Raw genomic sequence first — 15,538 nt, 5'->3', positions numbered from 1 at the left:
AAACTGAAGATTCTAATTAAGGATGAAAAAGCTGAGTCTTTTTAAAACAGTAATAGCCATGCAATTAACATCAGTGATACTCAATATAATGAAATTGCATTATACATATGGCAGAGGTGTTTACCTAGGAGTTTGTTAGATCACTTTATCAGTCTAATTTTGATTAGAAAAAACTATCATACTTTTTTTTTTGTTATTTCTGTGACAATACTTTTTTGTTGTTATTTATTTTATTTTTTATGGCCTTGTTAAAATGTCTTTAATTTTTATAGTACAAATGTGAGTTAATTGTAGACCTTAGTTCATGAGACTATCATTATTTGTCTGTGAATGGTACTCATTTCATTTCTAAATTCTGAAGAATGTGATCTTTAATATTTATGGGTATACATTTCTAGGAATATATTAGTAGTCTCATAGTTATATGAATACACCAATTTATGATGTGGAAAGAAACTTGAGAAATTATGTAATCTACTCTGTTGAGGTAGTGTTACATTGTGGCTAGGAGTGTTGAAGAGCAAACATGGATCTTAGATTTTGAAAGTATAGGAAGCATGTTTGTATAATTATGCCATTCTATGTAGCTACAATAGTAAGAAAGTATAATAGATCAAGATGCTATTTTAGTTTAATAGTAAGAGAACAGAAGGAATTAACTGAGTTAACTGAATTTTATTTTGAAGTGATTAACAATAAATACAATTATGTTTCCCTATGTACGTGTGTATGTATGTATATATGTATTTGTTAAAGTTGCTATATGTGAATAATTGCATACCTTTTCTTGTCCTATGAAGCTATTTAGGTCTCTGGTATAAGGTGGAATTGAGCAGTAATGGTAATGTTACCAGTGAACACATACAGTATTTGCTAGGTAGGGTCTAATGTTTTAGATATGTTCATTTATTCAATCCTCACAATAACCCATGAAGTAGATTATTTCATTGTTCCATTTCACAGATGGTGAAACTAAAGGAAACAGAAGTTTTTAAAATTCACTTATAATCATACAGGTGGAAAGTAGCAGATTAAGATTTTGAATCCCAATCATTTGACTCCAGAGTCTGTTCTTACTTTAAAGGAACTTAACTGCCCTCAGGCATTAAGAATATTTGTGTATACATTTTCTATGACTTTAAATGTATTTTGTTGTCTGATTTTTCTTATTAAGCTATATTTTTAGGTCGTTAGCCTTCAATCATATTTCCTACACAATTGGAAGAATGTTTTTAACTGTTGGAAGATTATTATTGCTATTGTCATTGTTCTTATTAATCTTTTTCACCCAGAACTTTTCTCAAAACAAATTAGGTTTCTGCTACACTTCCTTTGCTAACAGTTGTGTAGACTCAAACTCTCACTAAGGGTGTAGCCTCTTTTAGCTCATTTCAAAAGCCTCAGGTCCAGCTTTCACCCTTGTGTGGGCCGCAGCCTCCCATCCTCTTGCCTGGACACTAACATCACCACTCCCTTCATGATCACTGACTACTCACCACTCAGTTTTGGCTAATGGCCGCTTTAGTAGTAGTAGTAGTACTAGTAGTAGTAGTAGTAGTAGTAGTAGTAGTAGACAATGGGGAATTTTTTTTTAATTTGCCTGTGAATGAAACATCATACTAAAAAGTTTAGGATTTTTTATTGCAATTTATTCAGAATCTAGTGAGAAGACTTTAAAAATACTATCCCAGGAAACTGGCTCAGAAGTATCAGAATATTGTCTCTTCGACCAATGAGTAAATGAAATAATGTGTTGGGATTCAGCTCTTTTTTCATCGTTTCTCAGTTTTCTCCCTGTTGTTCTCCTGTATCCCTACCCTGCTCCCACAGTAAATCCCCACCCTCTTGTCTTTGTCCATGTGTCTTCTGTACATGTTCCTTGACTTTTTTTTTAATGTTCAAATACATTTGTCTCCATTTTCCTGCTATTACCTTCCCCTGCCCCACCCACCCCCACCTCCCTCCCTCAATCCTTCCGCACTTTGGCTTTGTCCATTCGTCCTTTATACATGTGCCTTGACTTGTCCCTTCTCTTTCTCCCATTATTCCCCTCCTGCCTTCCCTCTGGTCGCTGTCAGTATGTTCCTTGTTTCCATGCCTCTGGTTACATTTTGCTTGCTTGTTTGTTTTGTTGATTAGGTTCCACTTATAGGTGAGATCATATGGTATTTGTCTTTTGCTTCCTGGCATATTTCACTTACAATGCTCTCCAGTTCCATCCAGTTCCAACCATGAAGGATAGGAGCTCCTTCTTTCTGCTGCATAGTAATCCATTATGTAAATGTACCACAGTTTTTTGATCCACTCATTACTGTTGGGTGCTTAAGCTGTTTCCAACACTTGGCTATTGTAAATTGTGCTGCTATGAACATTGGGGTGCATAGGTTCTTTTGAATTGGTGTTTCAAGATTCTTGGGGTATAATACTAGCAGTGGGATCACTGGATCAAAAGGCATTTCCATTTTTAGTATTTTTTTGAGGAAATTCCACACTGCTTTCCACAGTGGCTGCACCAGTCTGCATTCCTATCAACAGTACACTGGGGTTCCCTTTTCTCCATATCCTCACCAGCACTTGTTTGTTTGAATTCAGCTCTTAAATGTCATATAAAATTGAGTGACTTTAAATGATTCAGCTCCTTCCATGCTCTCAAGGGTTTCTGACTTTGAGAAACTCTACAATTCCTGGAGCACTTAGTCATTTATTTACAGGCAATGACAACTCTTTGTGTCATGATTAGCAACTTGGTGGATTATGGTGGTAAATATTATTAAACTATTTTCTCTCTCCTCTTGATTCCATTTTCCATACATGCTTACTGGCCTTGCTACCCAAATGGTGTCTACTATTGGAAAGAAATTGAAATTGAATTATTAGTTTCAGCTAAACATAATTAAGAACATAAACTATTTTATAACATCGTCATGCCCTCCTAATCTAATGTAAATGGCTTTGGATTGCCACCTGCTGTGATGATTTATGGCACACATTTTTATAAGACTACTAAGCTTATAGACATAAAGTTGTTTGGACATAAAATTATAAAATATTAGAATAAAGTAATAATTTGTCTGTTTACAGTATCTTTGCCACATCTCATTGAAATATATTTATACCCTTCAAAATTTTGGCGATAAAAAGTCAATACCATTTCTATTATTTTTGTGCTAATAACAAGCTCAATTATGAGGCAAATAACAATGTCCTTGTCATTTGTATGAAAACTGACCTTGCTTATCCTTCCTCACATGTGCAGTCTTACTTTTCAAAATACTCTTTAGCGGATCACAAAGTTTTTATAAATCATTCACTCATCCATTTTTTTTTGAAAGGCCACTGTGTGTAAAATATCATACTAAGCAATGGGAACATAGACACATTTAAGACCAAAACTTGCTCTTTAAGTGGCTTACAATTTGTGTAGGTAGATAGGGATAAGAGGGCACAGAGAGATGGCACTTATTCTCATATTTAAAAGTTGAAGTGTTCAGAGTCCAACAGAGGCATGGAAAGAAGGGTTCATTCTAGTTATTGGAAAGAATGTCTGAAAATGCTTTTCAGAGGAGTTAACTTGTGAGCTGAACCTGGACTCCGAGCTGAGAGGAGGAGAAAAGAGGTAGAGGAGTGACATTTCTGAAGAGGGATTTTAAACAAAGTCCTAGAGGTGGGAAGGAGTCCTTTAGGATGGCTGAAGAATAGTTCAAGGGAAAGTGGCTGTGTGAGAGTGGGTTTCAGAGGGCCAGAGGCTGCTTGGTGGGGTGCTGTGGGCAGTGGGCATCGGTATCATGAATAGAGTTGAATGCATCATTTGACAGGCGCGCCAATCTGTGAGTAATGTTCAAATATCACTGTGGATGTAAAGATGGAGAACAATTTATTTGTTCTGACTCTCACCAAGAGCAAAGGGAATATGGGTAGGAGGAATTGTTGGATTCAGCCCCTGGAGTCTGGAGGACCGGCACAGAGATTTGGGAAAGGGGATGGATCTGGTTAAAGTTAGGGCTGTTGCTCCCCTCAGTTACCTCCTGCCGCAGTGCTCACCTCCATCCCCCTGCCGCAGTGCTGTCACCTTCCACCCAGTGAGAGTCGAATAAACATTTCATGCTTAGCGGTGTTGGTCTCCTTAAGCTGTGTCAGCCTACCCCTGACTGGAATCAGTGCACTGGGAGGTAGCAGTGGGTTTTGTCACTCTCACTGCATCTTACTGTGCCCTGCTCTGTTAAGATAAGTGAACACACTTGCTGTCTGGTGTGTCATCAGGCAAAGCACACCTGTCCCGTGTGTTTACTGGGCATTGTAATGACTTAAGGTAGGCAGCTTGGAGGGGTTTTTTCTCCTGTCTGAACAAACAATTACATGGTAAGGGCTTAATTTACATGCCTCCTCACCACATTTCTTTGAGTACTGTATTCAGTGGGCAGTTGTCAAGTAACTGAAAATGTGTCTAGACACAGATGTCTCTATATTCAACTGCAGGGTCAATTATCTGAGCTACAAAGTCAAATGCATGCTCCCTCTGTGACAGAATTGGGCACGGAGTAAGGTAAAGATCAAATGTTAAGATCTAAGGACAGGGGTAGTCAAGTTCACTATAGGGACTTTGTTCACCAAAATAAATCACTTGTGCCTTCCTAAAAATCAACCTCCAATTAATAAGGAAAACTTTGGAAAGAAAAAGGTTAACAGCCAGCTTGGGAAATGAAAGACATGCCTCCGTCAAATCTCTGGCATCACGCCACTAATCAGACCCCCCCCCCCAGGGTAAAAACACTAAAGGTATTTTTTAAGTAAAAAGGTAATAGAGAACTGTTATCTGTGAAACGCTTTCAGCAGCTGTTCCAGTTTTCTGTTGCTGCACAAGAAACCACTTCCAAATTGAGTGGCTCGAAACAATAATTTATTATTGTTTTTCACCCTTCAATGGGTTGACATGGCTCAGCTAGGTGATTTTTGCCTAGAAACTCTCATAATTTTAGTTAGCTAGTATTGCAATTGGAGACATTTAGTGATGTGGCTGGCTGGACCTCCTCAATGGCTCGCCCATCTACCAGTTGATGAGACTGGGAGCTCAGGGGGTTACCCACCTACCTGAGGACTCCCCATGTGCTTTGGGTTTTCACAGCATGACTCCAGAGGTCCAGGAGGGAGTGTTCTAGCAGACTCAGCATAGTCTAGACTCTGAAGTCACAGAATGTCACTTGTGCTGTATTGTATTGGACAAGGGCAACTCAGACTCAAAGGCAAGGAAAACAGACTCCACCTCTTAATAGAACAATAAAATGGTCACAGTGCAAAAGATTAAGTGCATTAGGAGAGATCAATGAGGACTTCTTTAAATAATGCAATCTGACATAGCAGGACTTGCCTGGTTTGTCTAGGTTTCCTATTGTGAACACACTTGGTATTTATGGATTGGTGGCAACATGAATGGAAATGGTTATCTAAGCTGGGAAATCAGAGGATTTAATATCTCTGCATGCATTTATTAAATCTTTCATATTAAATCCCAACCAGCACATGTTCTAATGCAAGCTGGAGAGGATGTTTTTGAGATATATTAGTTGTCAACAAACTGTTATGATGAAGGGCCAGATAACATGCATCTTAGCCTTTGCAGATCATATGGCCTCTGTGGCAACTACTCAGCTCTGCCGTTGTAGCATAGGAGCACCCATGCACAGAACATGAACAAATGAATGTGGCTATGATCCAGTGAAACTTTGATTACAAAAACAGGAAACAGCCTGGATTTGGCCAATGGGCCATCATTTACCAAACCCTGGTTTATGATTTCTTCAATGGAAGAACACTTGGTCCGTGGCATGCTAGTGATTCAACAGTAAACTTGGTATTAGGTAAGATCTATAAACTGTTGAGTCTGATTTAATTACTTGATTCACATGATTCTTTAGAGACACTCTTGAATGTCTATCACAATGCTTGTAAATAATAAAGATAGAAAATATCTGCAAATCAGCTGACCAACAAATATTAATTGAATTGTGATTGGTGGCCTCATATTATATCATGAAACTCAGAATTTCCTAGTTCAATTATATGTAGACTGGTTGTACTTAACTACAATAAAATGGCAAATGAAAGAACATACGTTTAATTTTTATTTTTTATTTTAGTATAGTTGATATACAATATTATACTAGTTTCAGGTGTACAATCCAATGATTTAGCATTTATATATCTTACAATATGATCACCACACTAAGTCTAGTAATTATCTATAAAAATATTATTGACTATATTTTCCTTCACTTTTTCATCATTCTCCATTCCCTTCCCCCTGGCAATCACCAGATTGGTCATTGTTTCTATGAGTTTGTTTTTCTTTTGTTTGTTCTTTTAGATTCCACATGTAAGTGAAATCACATGGTATTTGTCTTTCTCTGACTTATTTCACTTAGCATATACCCTCTAGGTCTATCCAGGTTGTCACAAATGGCAAGATTATATCCTATTCTATTGCTGAGTAATATTTCATTATTAAGTGTAACATTATGCTAAATGTACTTGATGCAAGTTTTATTAAACCAATTAGAGAATTAAAATAATCACTGAGAATATATTGGGGAGGGGAGAATAGCATTATGTATTAAAAACAAGCATTGTAGTGAAGGAGTCACTGAGAACTCAGGTGTCCAGAATGGTGGTAGGTCTTACATTTGTAAATGTAAAAAAATACTCTCAAGGCAGTACGCATCTATGGAGCACGTGAAAATAATAAAGACACCTATATGTTGCCCCTGCAATCCAGGATTAACCTGTGATGAGTGCAGTTGCATGCCTTACATAGAATTCTAACAGGACTTTATCCCCTATTATACTCGTACTTCGTATGGGCTCAGCTCAGTTTGAGAAGCTTTTACTGCTGGAGTTGATAGTATAGTTTTCCAAAGTGCACAAAATGATAAGAAATATCCTATCTTGACTTATTTTTCCAACTGAACTAATCATAGGACAAGCTGTAGACCTCTTTAAAAGATGTTTTCTGTCATGCTCTGCTTGCCTCAACCTCCCTGTCCGTGCTCCCAGCCTCACCATGGCAGGAAGCTCAGTGATCCACTCTGCTTATAACACACATTGTCTTTCTCTAGTTCTGATGCGTCTTTTCTCTAACCTCCTACTCCTAAACCCAACATTTAACATCTTACTCCTTATTTATTGGTTCATTCCAATCCTTAGGAGACTCCAACAATCTTTCTTGAAAACATTTTAAACTTTTTATGCTTCACTTTCAGGTCTTTTACATCCTCACCATGATTCTGCTAGGACTATGTTATTAACCCAAGCTTGACAGGGCATTTCCTAGTATAGATAACCCCTTGATGTGTCAGATTTTCAATATGTCCATCATTTCCACCCCAAGATTTGACAGTATGTCTAAATAAACTTTTTTTAAAAGAAAAATATAAAATGTTGTATTTAATTACATCAGTTAAAATGTTCAATCAACATATAATTGGGATTTTATGTTGGTATATACACAATAAAATATGTTTTTTATATTTTATTTATTTTTATTTTTTGTTGTTGTTCAAGTACAGTTGTCTCCATTTTCCCACCTAAAGTTTCCAGCCAAACACTTACTACTAAATGTTTCCAACTCAGCATTTTGTCCAAAATATTTGTTGTCCTGAAAAGCCCACTGTTTATTAGCTTTGTAATTAAAATGCTTTATTTCTAAAAATTTCCCACATGCTGGCTTCAAAAGGAGTCCATGACTAACAATTATATTAATACTTCTTTTTAAATTACATTTATTGGGGCAGCATTGGTTAATAGGATAATATAAGTTTCAATTGTACATTTCTGTGATACATGATCTGTATTTTGCATTGTGTGCCCACCAACAAAAGTCAAATCATTTTCTATGACCAAATATTTGGCCCCCTTTATCCTCCACCACCCTCTCACCCCCTTCTCTTTAGTAACCACCATACTCTTGCCTGTGTCTATGAGTTTCAGTTTTATACCCCATGTATGAGTGAAATCATACTGTTCTTAGCTTTTTCTGACTGACTGAGCATAATATTCTTGAGGTCCATCCATGTTGTCACAAATGGCAGTATTTCATCTTTTCTTATGGCTGAGAAGTATTTCATTGTATATATGTACCGTATCATCTTTGTCCAATCCTCTATGAAAGAACACTTTGGTTGTTTCCATGTCTTGGCCACAGTGAATAATGCTGCAATGAGCACAGGAGTGCATATATCATTGTGAATAAATGTTTTTGAGTTTCATGGGTAGATACCTAGGAGAGGGATTGCTGGGTCATATGTTAACTCTGTTCTTAATTTTTTGAGAAATCAACAGACTATTTTCCTTATTGGTTTTACCAGACTGTTTCCACCAGTAGCGAATGAGGGATCTCTTTCCTCCACAACCTCTCCAATACTTTTTATTACTTCTCTTATTGAAAAAGGCATTCTAACAGGTGTGAGGTGGCATCTCGTTGTAGTTTTGATTTGCATTTTCCCAATAGCTTGTAAAAATGAACATCTTTTCGTATATCTGTTGGCCATCTGTAAGTCTTTTAGGGAGAGGTGTCTGTTCAGGTCCTCTGCCCATTTTTTTAAATTTGATTGTTTGGTTTGTGTTGAGTTTTATATATTTGGATATTAACCCCTTGTTGGAGCTATCATTTGCAAATATCTCCCATGTGGTTGGTTCCCTTTTTGGTTTTTTTGTCAGTTTCTTTTGCTATGCAGAAGATTTTTAATTTGACATAGTCCATTCACTTGCTTTTGCCTTTACTTCCCTTGCATTTGGGGTAGAATTCATAAAATGTTCTCTATGATCAAGGTCCATAAGTTTAGTACCTATGTTTACTTCTATGTATTTTGTTGTTTCAGATCTTATATTTTGGTCTTTGATCTATTTTGAATTAACTTTTCCACATGGGAACAAAATGTAATCTAGTTTAATTCTTTTGCACGTGGCTTCCCAATTTTCCCAGCACCATTTAGTGGGGAGGTTTTCTTTTCTCCGTTTTCTGTTTTTGGCTTCGTTGTCTAAATTATTTGCCCATCTTCCTGTGGGTTGATTTCTATGCTCTCAATTCTGTTCCTTTCATCTGTGGATCTATTTTTCATCAAATAACGTGCTTTTTATATTATCATAGCTCTGTAGTTTAATTTGAAGTCAGGTAATGTGATACCTTTGTCTTTGTTCTTTTTTCTCAGAATTGCTCTGGCCACTTGGGATTTTTTTTCTGTCATTCAAATTGATTATTTTTGTTCTCTTTCTTTAAAAAATGACATTGGGATTTTGATGGGGATTGCATTAAATCTGTATATTACCTTGGGTAATATGGCATTTTAGTTGTGTTGATTCTTCCAATCCATGAACAGAAATGTCTTTTAACTTCATTTTGTCATTTTCAACCTCTTTTAATACTACTTTGTAGTTTTCAGTAAATTGGTCCTCACTTTTTGTTAAGTTTATTCCTAGGTTTTTTATTCTTTTTGTTGTAAATGCAAAAGGATTTTTTTCATTTATTTTTCTGAAATTTCACTAGTATATAGGAAATGAGTGGATTTTGTACATTGATTGTATATCCTGCAACTTTACTGTGTTTGTGTATTGTTTCTAGCAGCATTTTGGTGGAGTCTTTAGGATTTTCTATATACAGAATCATGTTATCCATAAAAAATGACATTTTTAGTTCTTTTTTTCCAGTTCAGATGATTTTTATATCTTGCTCTTGTCGAATGCTCTGGCTAGGGCATCTAGGACTATGTTGAATAAGAATGGTGAGAATGGTCATCTTTTTCTTGCTCCTGATTTTATAGGAAAAGCTTTCAGATTTTTGCTACTGAGTATATTGGCTGAGGGTTTATCTTTTGTCACATTCATTTTGTTGAAATACATTCCTTTTATACCAATTTTATTGAGTGTTTTAATCATAAATGAATGTTGCATCCTATCAAATGCTCTTATGCATCTATTGATAAGACCATATGATTTTTAGCCTCTGTTTTGTTAATGTGGCCTATTACTTTGATTCATTTATGTATGTTAAATTGCCCTTGTGCCCCTGGAATGAACCACACTTGATCGTGGTGTATTATTTTTTTAATATATGGTTGTATTCAATTTGCTAGTATTTTGTTTAGGATTTTTGCATCTGTATTCCTCAGAGATATTGCCTGTAGTTTACTTTTTTTCTGATATCCTTGCCAGGTTTTGTTATCAATTATATTCACCTCATAAAATGTATTAGGAAATATTGCCTCTTCTTCAATATTTTGGGAGAGTTTGAGGATAGGCATGAAATCTTTGAATGTTTGGTCGAATTTACTAGTGAAGCTATCTGGTCCTGACTATTTTTCGGGGGAAGGTTTTTGATGGTTGTTTCAATATCATCACTATTAATCTTTCTAATTATATTTTCCAATTCTTCATGATTCAGTCTAGGAAGGTTACATATTTCTAGGAACTTATCCATTTCTTCTAGGTTATTGAATTTGGTGGCATATGGTCTTTCTTAGTATTCTAGTATGATTCTTTGTATATCTGTAATGTCAGTGGTAACTTCTCTTTCATTTCTAGTTTGGTTTATATGAGTCTTTTTTTTTTTTTCCTTTAGTGAGTCTAGCCAGGAGTTTGTCAATTTTATTACTCTTTTTAAAGAACCAGCTCTTTGGTGCATTCATTTTTTTGTATAGCCTCTTTGTTCTCAATTTCATTTCTTCTCTAATTTTATTATTTCCTTTCTTATGCTAGTTTTGGGTTGATTTTGTTTTTTTCTTCTAGTTCTTTCAGATGTGATGTTAGGTTGTTTACTTGGGATTTCTCTTGTTTCTGGAGATAGGCATGCAATGGTATAAACTTTCCTCTTATTGATGTTTATGTTGCATCAGAGAACTTTTGATATGTCATATGGCCATTTCCACTTTTCTCTATATATCTTTTGCTCTCACTTTTTATTTCTCCTTTGAACCAGTCTTTATTTTTGGAGTATGTTGTTTAGTACCCACACATTTATGGGATCTTTTACTTCCTTTTTGCAATTTATTTCTAATTTCAAATCACTGTGGTCAGAGAATATGCTTGGTAAAGTTTCCATTTTCTTGAATTTTCTGCAGCTGGTTTTGTAAGCCATCTCATGGTTTATTCTTGAGAATGATCCATTTGCACTGGAGAAGAATGTATAACTTGAAGAGCTGGATTAAAGGGCTCTGTAAATGTCAATTATGTTCATTCAGTCCAATGTGTCATTTAAGTCTAATTTTTTTTATTGATTTTCTGTTTGGATGATCTGTTTAGAGCTGTCAGTAGAGTTTTAAGTTCCCCTACTATGATTGTATTTCTCTGTTTCTCCTTTTAGTTCTGTTGTTTACTGATTAGGTGCATATATATTTCTGTACTTACTGATTGGGTACATATATATTGTGTTATGTCTCCGTAATAGAGTGTACCCAGTTATAAAATGTCATTATAAAATGTCCATCTTTGTCCCTTGTTATCTTTGTTATTTTGAAATATATTTTGTCAGATGTAAGTATGGCTACACCTGCTTTTCTGTGCATGTTTTCGGTGTATGTTTATTCAATCATTTTCCACACCTTCACTTTGAGTCTAACTTTGTCTTTGCAGCTTAGATGGGTCTCCTGAAGGCAGCACATGGTTGTGGTTTTTAAAATATATTTTATTGATTATGCAATTACAGTTGTTCCAATTTTCCTTCTTTGTCCTCCGCCACCTGGTACCACCCATTCCCTCCAGCATTCCCCCAACTTAATTCATGTCCACATGTTATGCATATAAGTTCTTTGGCTACTCCATTTCCTATACAGTTCTTAACATCCCTCTGTCTAATTGGTACTTACCAATTTGTACTTCTTAATATCTGTGCCTTTTCCCCCATTCTGTCCTTCATCCACACAAATGATAACCCTTCGAATGATCTCCATATCTATGATTCTGTTTCTGTTCACCTTGTTTGCTTAGTTTTTTTTTTATTCAGTTGTTGATAGTTGTGAATTTATTGCCATTTTAATGCTCATAGGTTTGAACTTCTTCTTTTTTTTAGATAAGTTCCTTTAATATTTCATATGATAGCAACTTGGTGATGATGAACTCTTTTAGTTTCACCTTGTCTGGGAAGCACTTTATCTGCCCTTCCATCCTAATGGTAGCTTTCCTGGATAGAGTAATCTAGGTTGTAAGTCCTTGCTTTTACACACTTTGAATACTTCTTGCCAGTCCCTTTTATGCTGCAAAGTTTCTTTTGAGAATTCAGCTGACAGTCTTACGGGAACTCCTTTGTAGGAAACTACCTGCTTTTCTCTTGCTGCTTTTAAGATTCTCCTTTTACCTTTTAACCTTTGGCATTTTAATTATGATGTGTGGTCCTCTTTGGGTTCATTGTTTGGGACTCTCTGTGCTTCCTGGATTTGCATGTATATTTTTTTCACCAAAGTAAGGAAGTTTTCCTTCATTATTTTTGTAAATAGTTTTTAGTTTCTTGTTCTTTTTCATCTCCTTCTGGCACCCTTATGATTTGGATGTTGGTACGCTTGAAAATGCCCCAGAGGCTCCTTAGCCTATCCTCTGGTTTTGGGGTTTTTTTTTAATTCTTTTTTTTCTTCTTGCTCTTCTAATTAAATGTTTTTTTCTTCTTTATATTCCAAATCATCGATTTGATTCTTGGCTTCATCCCCTCCTCTATTGGTTCCTTGAAAATTTTTCTTTATTTCACTTAGTGTAAACTTCATTTCTGCCTGGATCTTTTTTATGCTGTTTTTATGTTTATGTTTTATGTTGAAGTACCCAGTGAGTTACTTGAGCATCCTAGTATCCAGTGCTTTAAACTCTGCATCTGATAGATTGCTTATCTCCAGTTTGTTTAGTTCTTTTCCTGGAATTTTGTTCTGTTCTTTTATTTGGGCCATATTTCTTTGTCTCCTCATTTTGGCAGCCTTGCTGTTTGTTCCTGTGTATTAGGTAGAGGTGCTTTGACTCTGTCTTAATAGAATAGCCTATTATAGAAAAGTACACTGGTAAGTTGGGTGGGGTGGAGCCCTAGATAATCACGAGGGCGGGGCAATGGGTGTTGCCGCACTGGCTCTGTGTGGGGTGGAGCCCAGAGAGGAGACAATGCTGCTGCCTGGCCTCTGGAGTTTTGTCTGGGAGGAAGTTGTCCCCTGGAACTCACTCTGATGCCAGTCACTTCAATTTCTCCCTGTATGCCACCCCTTCGAGCTGTTGCCCTGGTGTTGAATCCAACCAAGATGGAGTGAGACTGCACAAGTCCTAAATCCACTGCAGGCCCTTTAAGAGGAGACTCCTGAGAATCCCACAGTTTCTTCCACTGCCCCAACTCCCACTGTTTTTTACAAACAGAAGTTATGGGGACTTATCTTTCTGGTGCTGGAGCCCTGGGCTGGATGGTCTGGTGTGGGGTGGGGATCCCTTGCTCCCGAGATAACCCTCCCAGTTTTTATCCACCACACATGAGTGTAGGAATGCCCATTCCATGATTTCATGCCTCTCCACATCTGTCTCCGGACTTGTCCCTGTGCCTCTGTCCCTCCTTTCTGTCTGGATGAATTTGGCTTCTTTAATCCCTTGTCAGACTTCTTTACAGGTTAATTTTCTGATGATTCTGGGTAATATTTGTCTTGTATTCTAGCTGTAATTTTTGCTGTGGTTGTGAGAGGAAGCAAGCTGTGTTTACTTACACTTCTATCTTGATCAAAATTTCCCAGTTGTGTTTTGTTTTTTGATCTAATCTGCTACTCTATGCCTTTTTACTGGTGAATTCAGTCCATTTCTATTTAGGGTAATACTTAATGAATGAGGATATCCTATAGCCCTTTTATCTTTTGTTTTCTGGCAGCTCTGTTCCTCTACTGGTTCTTTTCCTTTATGTTTCTCACTGTTGTTTTTTGGTGGTATTCCATAATTCTTTCCTCTATTTCCTTTTTTTGAAGCTGTGTATCGCAATTTGTGTGTGTGTGTGTGTGTGTGTGTGGTTACCATTAGGTTTATGAAAAAGGAATTTTCACATATGCAGTAATTCTTTTTCTTTTGAATGCATCTAGTCTCCATCTTCCTTTGCAAATTCAGAACTTTACCCCCCCTTTCATGGTTTTGTTGTCATAAATTATTCCTGTTTATGTTGTAAGTTTGGTGGTGATTTCACTAATGATTTTGTGACCCTTTTCTCTTTGTTTTACGTAGAATAATGCCCTTGAGTATTTCCTGTGATGAAGAACTTCTAGTGATAAATTTCCTCTGTTTCTATATGTCTGGAAAAGTCTTTATGTCTCATTTATATTTAAAGGATAACTTGGCTGAATATATTGTTCTTGGCTGGTAATTTCTCTCAGTAGTTTACTTCTGGAAGTTTGAATACTTGGTTCCACTCTTTTCTGGCTTGTAGAATTTCTTCTGAGAAGTTTGATGATAACCTAGTTGGTTTTCCTTTATACATTACTTTCTTATTTTCATTGGCTGACTTGAGAAGTCTTTCTTTGTCATTAATTTTTGACAATTTCAAAACAATATGCCTTGTTGAAGGGCTCTTTGGATTGAGGTAACTAGGTGTTCTGTTTGCTTCTTGGATTTAAGGATCTAGTTCTTTCCATAGGTTTGGGAAGTTCTCATCAACAGTTTGTTTGAATAAACTCTCTATTCCCTTTTCACTCTCTTCTTCTGGTATGTGTATTACTCTTATATTGTTCTTTCTGATTCAGGTAGTTCTCACAGAGTAATTTTTATGCTCATGTCTCTTCTTCCCTCTGCATCATTTCCAGATTTCTATCTTCGATATCATTATTTCCTCTAGTGGGTGCACTCTATTTCCAATGCTTGCTAGTTCATTCTTGACTTTTTCTTTATTGAGTTCTTCATCTTCAGAATTTTTGTTTGGCTTTTTTTAAAGTTTCAGTTTCTTTGATAAAGTACTCATTTTGTTCATTGTTTTGTTTTCTGAGTGCATTAAGTTACCTGTCTGTATTTTCTTGCATCTCACTGAGTATTTTCAGAACTGTAATCTTGAACATTTATCAAGATTGTCATATATGTTACATATTATCATGTGTTTAAATTTGCTTTCTGGAGATTTTTTTTTTCTTGAGCTTCCTCCATTGCTTGATTATTCATGGGATTTGATGAGTTCCTTCTCTGTCTAGGAATCTCTGTATGTATGGCACTTATCAGGCAGATTAATACAAAGAGGTCTTTCTATTATTTTCCAGTAGGTGTTGTTAAATCACAAGTTTTTAGCACTGTGAAATCTCAGTGCTGACCCCAGCAGTGTCTTTGGCTGCCATTAGTGTAGCAGTGATGCATGGGGGTGGGGTTGGCTGGGGGAACCTGGCAGTCTTCTTTGTTTTGCCCTCCTGGTTATGATGACCTCAGACCTTTGTGGGGACTCCGTTGTGCTCAAACCCAGGACCAGTAACAGAATACACCCTTTGCTCAAGGAAAATTGTGATTCTGTAGTACTAGTTCTTGGGTTTGTAGGTAGTGTGCTCTGAAACCCAACACCAAGGGCAAAGAAAGGCAAGCT

At 36.4% G+C, this 15,538-nt stretch overlaps 1 protein-coding gene across 1 annotated transcript in view; it reads left to right on the top strand.

The window, feature by feature from the left end:
• RP1 (RP1 axonemal microtubule associated) overlaps positions 1-15,538 on the top strand; it is a 348,078-nt gene that overhangs the window by 232,889 nt on the left and 99,651 nt on the right.

This window comes from Pteronotus mesoamericanus, unplaced genomic scaffold, assembly GCF_021234165.1.
Source record: "Pteronotus mesoamericanus isolate MK-2021 breed Mesoamerican mustached bat unplaced genomic scaffold, CSHL_Meso_final contig_601, whole genome shotgun sequence".
Taxonomy (NCBI): domain Eukaryota; kingdom Metazoa; phylum Chordata; class Mammalia; order Chiroptera; family Mormoopidae; genus Pteronotus; species Pteronotus mesoamericanus.
Note: the sequence above shows the minus strand (reverse complement) of the source record. Positions and strands in the feature narration are given on the sequence as shown.